Source organism: Mus caroli, unplaced genomic scaffold (genome assembly GCF_978045245.1).
Source record: "Mus caroli unplaced genomic scaffold, Mus_caroli_1 scaffold_4, whole genome shotgun sequence".
Classification (NCBI taxonomy): Eukaryota; Metazoa; Chordata; class Mammalia; order Rodentia; family Muridae; genus Mus; species Mus caroli.
In genome coordinates, this window is record NW_028227259.1 from 72,763,768 (window position 1) to 72,770,034 (window position 6,267).

Consider the following 6,267-nt stretch of genomic DNA (forward strand, 5'->3'; position numbering starts at 1 on the left):
TATGGGAAGGATCCCTGGATACGGCAGTCTCTAAATGGTCCATCCTTTCATCACAGCTACGAAATTTGTCTCTGTAACTCCTTCCCTGGGTGTTTTGTTCCCAATTCTAAGAAGGGGCACAGTGTCCACACTTTGGTCTTCATTCTTCTTGAGTTTCATGCGTTTAGCAAATTGTATCTTATATCTTGGGTATCCTAAGTTTTGGGCTAATATCCACTTATCAGTGAATACATATTGTGTGAGTTCTTTTGTGATTGTGTTACTTCACTCAAGATGATGCCCTCCAGGTCCATCCATTTGGCTAGGAATTTCATAAATTCATTCTTTTTAATAGCTGAGGAGTACTCCATTGTGTAAATGTACCATAATTTCTGTATCCATTCCTCTGTTGAGGGACATCTGGGTTCTTTCCAGCTTCTGGCTATTATAAATAGGGCTGCTATGAACATAGTGGAGCATGTGTCCTTTTTACCTGTTGGGACATCTTCTGGATATATGCCCAGGAGAGGTATTGCTGGATCCTCCAGTAGTACTATATCCAATTTTCTGAGGAACCGCCAGACTGATTTCCAGAGTGGTTGTACAAGCTTGCAATCCCACCAACAATGGAGGAGTGTTCCTCTTTCTCCACATCCTCGCCAGCATCTGCTGTCACCTGAATTTTTGATCTTAGCCATTCTGACTGATGTGAGGTGGAATCTCAGGGTTGTTTTGATTTGCATTTCCCTGATGATTAAGGATGTTGAACATTTTTTCAGGTGCTTCTCTGCCATTTGGTATTCCTCAGGTGAGAATTCTTTGTTCAGTTCTGAGCCCCATTTTTTAATGGGGTTATTTGACTTTCTGGAGTCCACCTTCTTGAGTTCCTTATATATATTGGATATTGGTCCCTTATCTGATTTAGGATAGGTGAAAATCCTTTCCCAATCTGTTGGTGTTTTTTTTTTTTGTCTTATTGATGGTGTCTTTAGCCTTGCAGAAGCTTTGCAGTTTCATGAGGTCCCACTTGTCAATTCTCGATCTTACAGCACAAGCCATTACTGTTCTATTCAAGAATTTTTCCCCTGTGCCCATATCTTCAAGGCTTTTCCCCACTTTCTCCTCTATAAGTTTCAGTGTCTCTGGTTTTATGTGAAGTTCCTTGATCCACTTAGACTTGACCTTATTACAAGGAGATAGGAATGGATCAATTCGCATTCTTCTACATGTTAACAACCAGTTGTGCCAGCACCATTTGTTGAAAATGCTGTCTTTCTTCCACTGGATGTTTTTAGCTCCCTTTTCGAAGATCAAGTGACCGTAGTTGTGTGGGTTCATTTCTGGGTCTTCAATTCTATTCCATTGGTCTATTTGTCTGTCACTATACCAGTACCATGCAGTTTTTATCACAATTGCTCTGTAGTAAAGCTTTAGGTCCAGAATGGTAATTCCACCAGAGGTTCTTTTATCCTTGAGAAGAGTTTTTGCTATCCTAGGTTTTTTGTTATTCCAGATGAATTTGCAGATTGCACTTTCTATTTCGTTGAAGAATTGATTTGGAATTTTGATGGGGATTGCATTGAATCTGTAGATTGCTTTTGGCAAGATAGCCATTTTTACAATGTTGATCCTGCCAATCCATGAACATGGGAGATCTTTCCATCTTCTGAGATCTTCTATAATTTCTTTCTTCAGAGACTTGAAGTTTTTATTATACAGATCTTTCACTTCCTTAGTTAGAGTCACGCCAAGATATTTTATATTATTTGTGGCTATTGAGAAGGGTGTTGTTTCCCTAATTTCTTTCTCAGCCTTTTATTCTTTGTGTAGAGAAAGGCCATTGATTTGTTTGAGTTAATTTTATATCCAGCTACTTCATTGAAGCTGTTTATCAGGCTTAGGAGTTCTCTGGTGGAATTTTTAGGGTCACTTATATATACTATCATATCATCTGCAAAAAGTGATATTTTGACTTCATCTTTTCCAATTTGTATCCCCTTAATCTCCTTTTGTTGTTTCTCTGCATCTAACAAGATGATCATGTGGTTTTTGTCTTTGAGTTTGTTTATATACTGGATTACGTTGATGGATTTCCGTATATTGAACCATCCCTGCATCCCTGGGATGAAACCTATTTGGTCAGGATGGATGATTGTTTTGATGTGTTCTTGGATTCGGTTAGCAAGAACTTTATTGAGGATTTTTGCATCAATATTCATAAGGGATATTGGTCTGAATTTTTCTATCTTTGTTGGGTCTTTTTGTGGTTTAGGTATCAAAGTAATTGTGGCTTCATAGAATGAGTTGGGTAGAGTACCTCTGTTTCTATTTTGTCGAATAGTTTGTGAAGAATTGGGATTAGATCTTCTTTGAAGGTCTGATAGAACTCTGCACTAAACCCATCTGGTCCTGGGCTTTTTTTAGTTGGGAGACTATTAATGACTGCTTCTATTTCTTTGGGGGATATAGGGCTCTTTAGATCATTAACCTGATCTTGATTCAACTTTGGTACCTGGTATCTGTCTAGGGACTTCTCCATTTCATCCAGGTTCTCCAGTTTTGTTGAGTATAGCCTTTGGTAGAAAGATCTGATGGTGTTTTGGATGTCTTCAGGATCTGTTGTTATGTCTCCTTTCTCATTTCTGATTTTGTTAATTAGGATGCTTCCTGTGCCCTCTAGTGAGTCTGGCTAAGGGTTTATCTATCTTGTTGATTTTCTCAAAGAACCAGCTCCTTGATTGGTTGATTCTTTGAATAGTTCTTCTTGTTTCCACTTGGTTGATTTCGCCCCTGAGTTTGATTATTTCCTGCCCTGTACTCCTCTTGGGTGAATTTGCTTCCTTTTGTTCTAGTGCTTTTAGCTATGTTGTCAAGCTGCTAATATGTGCTCTCTCTAGTTTTCTTTTGGAGGCACTCAGAGCTATGAGTTTTCCTCTCAGAAATGCTTTCATTGTGTCCCATAAGTTTGGGTATGTTGTGGCTTCATTTTCATTGAACTCTAAAAAGTCCTTAATTTCTTTCTTTATTCCTTCCTTGACCAAGGTATCATTGAGAAGAGTGTTGTTCAGTTTCCACGTGAAGGTTGGCTTTCTATTATTTATTTTGTTATTGAAGATCAGCCTTAGTCCATGGTGATCTGATAGGATGCATGGGACAATTTCAATATTTTTGTATCTGTTGAGGCCTGTTTTGTGACCAATTATGTGGTCAATTTTGGAGAAGGTACCATGAGGTGCTGAAAAGAAGGTATATCTTTTTGTTTTAGGATAGAATGTTCTGTAGATATCTGCCAGATCCATTTGATTCATAATTTCTCTTAGTTTCACTGTGTCCCTGTTTAGTTTCTGTTTCCATGATCTGTCCATTGGTGAAAGTGGTATGTTGAAGTCTCCCACTATTATTGTATGAGGTGCAATGTGTGCTTTGATATTTACTAAAGTTTCTTTAATGAATGTGGCTGCCTTTGTATTTGGAGCATAGATATTCAGGATTGATAGTTCCTCTTGGAGGATTTTACCTTTGATGAGTATGAAGTGTCCCTCCCTGTCTTTTTTAATGACTTTGGGTTGGAAGTCAATCTTATCAGATATTAGAATGGCTACTCCAGCTTGTTTCTTCATACCATTTGCTTGGAAAATTGTTTTCCAGCCTTTCATTCTGAGGTAGTGTCTATCTTTTTCTCTGAGATGAGTTTCCTGTAAGCAGCAAAATGTTGGGTCTTGTTTGTGTAGCCAGTTTGTTAGTCTATGTCTTTTTATCGGGGAGTTGAGTCCATTGATATTAAGAGATATTAAGGAAAAGTAATTGTTGTTTCCTGTTATTTTTGTTGTTAAAGTTGGCATTCTGTTCTTGTGGTTGTCTTCTTTTAGGTTTGTTGAGGGATTACCTTCTTGTTGTTTCTAGGGTGTGGTTCCTGTCCTTGTATTGGTTTTTTTCTGTTATTATCCTTTGAAGGGCTGGATTCGTGGAGAGATAATGTGTGAATTTGGTTTTGTCGTGGAATACTTTGGTTTCTCCATCTATGTTAATTGAGAGTTTGGCTGGGTACAGTAGCCTGGGCTGGAATTTGTGTTCTTTTAGTGTCTGTATAACATCGGTCCAGGATCTTCTGGCTTTCATAGTCTCTGGTGAAAAATCTGGTGTAATTATGATAGGCTTGCCTTTATATGTTACTTGGCCTTTTTCTCTTACTGCTTTTAGTATTCTATCTTTATTTAGAGCATTTGTTGTTCTGATTATTATGTGTCGGGAGGTATTTCTTTTCTGGTCCAGTCTATTTGGAGTTCTGTAGGCTTCTTGTATGTTCATGGGCATCTCTTTCTTTAGATTTGGGAAGTTTTCTTCTATAATTTTGTTGAAGATGTTTGCTGGTCCTTTGAGTTGAAAATCTTCATTCTCATGCACTCCTATTATCCGTAGGTTTGGTCTTCTCATTGTGTCCTGTATTTCTTGGATGTTTTGAGTTAGGATCTTTTTGCGTTTTAAATTTTCCTTGATTGTTGTGCTGATGTTCTCTATGGAATCTTCTGCACCTGAGATTCTCTCTTCCATCTCTTGTATTCTGTTGCTGATGCTGGTATCTATGGTTCCAGATTTCTTTCCTAGGGTTTCTATCTCCAGTGTTGCCTCATTTTGGGTTTTCTTTATTGTGTCTACTTCCCTTTTTAGGTGTAGTATGGTTTTGTTCATTTCCATCATCTGTTTGGATGTCTTTTCCTGTTTTTCTGTAAGGACTTCTACCTGTTTGATTAGGTTATCCTGTTTTTCTTTAAGGATTTGTAACTCTTTAGCAGTGTTCTCCTGCAATTCTTTAAGGGATTTTTGTGCTTCCTCTTTACTGTCTTCTACCTGTTTACCAGTGTTCCTTTGTATTTCTTTAAGTGTGTTATTAAAGTCCTTCTTGAAGTCCTCTACCATCATCATGAGATATGCTTTTAGATCCGTGTCTAGCTTTTCCGGTGTGTTGGGGTGCCCTGGACTGGGCGAAGTGGGAGTGCTGGGTTCTGATGATGGTGAGTGGTCTTGGTTTCTGTTAGTAAGATTATTACGTTTACCTTTTGCCATCTGGTAATCTCTGGGGTTAGTTGTTGTTGTTTTTACTGTTTAAAGATTGGAGCAGAAGCTGTGTTCCACTCACCAGCAGTCTCACAATCCTGTGGCGGGGTCGTGGGTAGCTGGCGGGTGTCAGCCGACCCTGTGCTCTAGCTGCCCCAGTGCTGGTCCTGCTGGAAGACGCCTGTGGTCCTACTCAGGCCGGTTTTCTGCTTCCCTAACTAATGCAGTCTCAGGTCCTGCATGCAATTGGATTGGAGCAGAAGCTGTGTTCCACTCACCAGAAGTCTTAAGATCCTGTGGCGGGTGTTGTGGGTAGCTGGCAAGTGTCAGCTGACCCTGTGCCCTAGCTACCCTGGTGCTTTTCTGACCGGAGAGGCTTGTGGCCCTACTCAGGCTGGATTTCTGCCTCCCCAACCAAAGCAGTCTCAGGTCCCGCGTGATTGGACTGGAGCAGAAGCTGTGTTCCACTCACCAGCAGTCTCAACATCCTGTGTTGTGGGTCGTGTGTAGCTGGAGGGTGTCAGCAGACCCTGCGCTCTAGCTACCCTGGTGTTGGTCCGGCTGGAAGAGCCTGTCTTTCTTTCTTTCTTTCTTTCTTTCTTTCTTTCTTTCTTTCTTTCTTTCTTTCTTTCTTTCTTTCTGTCTCTCTCTCTGTCTTTCTTTCTTTCTTTCTTTCTTTCTTTCTTTCTTTCTTTCTTTCTTTCTTTCTCTCTCTCTCTCTCTCTCTCTCTCTCTCTCTCTCTCTCTCTCTCTCTCTCTGTCTCTCTCTCCCTTCCTTCCTTCCTTCCTTCCTTCCTTCCTTCCTTCCTTCCTTTCTTTCTTTCTTTCTTTCTTTCTTTCTTTCTTTCTTTCTTTCTTTCTTTCTGTTATTATCCTTTGAAGGGCTGGATTTGTGGAAAGATATTGTGTGAATTTGGTTTTGTCATGGAATGCTTTGTTTTTTTCATCTATGGTAATTGAGAGTTTGGCTGGGTTTAGTAGCCTCAGCTAGCATTTGTGTTCTCTGTGTCTGTATAACATCTGTCCAGGATCTTCTGGCTTTCATAATCTCTGGTGAGAAGTCTGGAGTAACTCTAATAAGTCTGCCTTTATATGTTACTTGACCTTTTTCCCTTACTGCTTTTAATATTCTGTCTTATTTAGTACATTTGTTGTTCTGATTATTATGTGTCGGGAGGAATTTCTTTTCTGGTTCAGTCTATTTGGAATTCTCTAGGCTTCTTGTATGTTCAT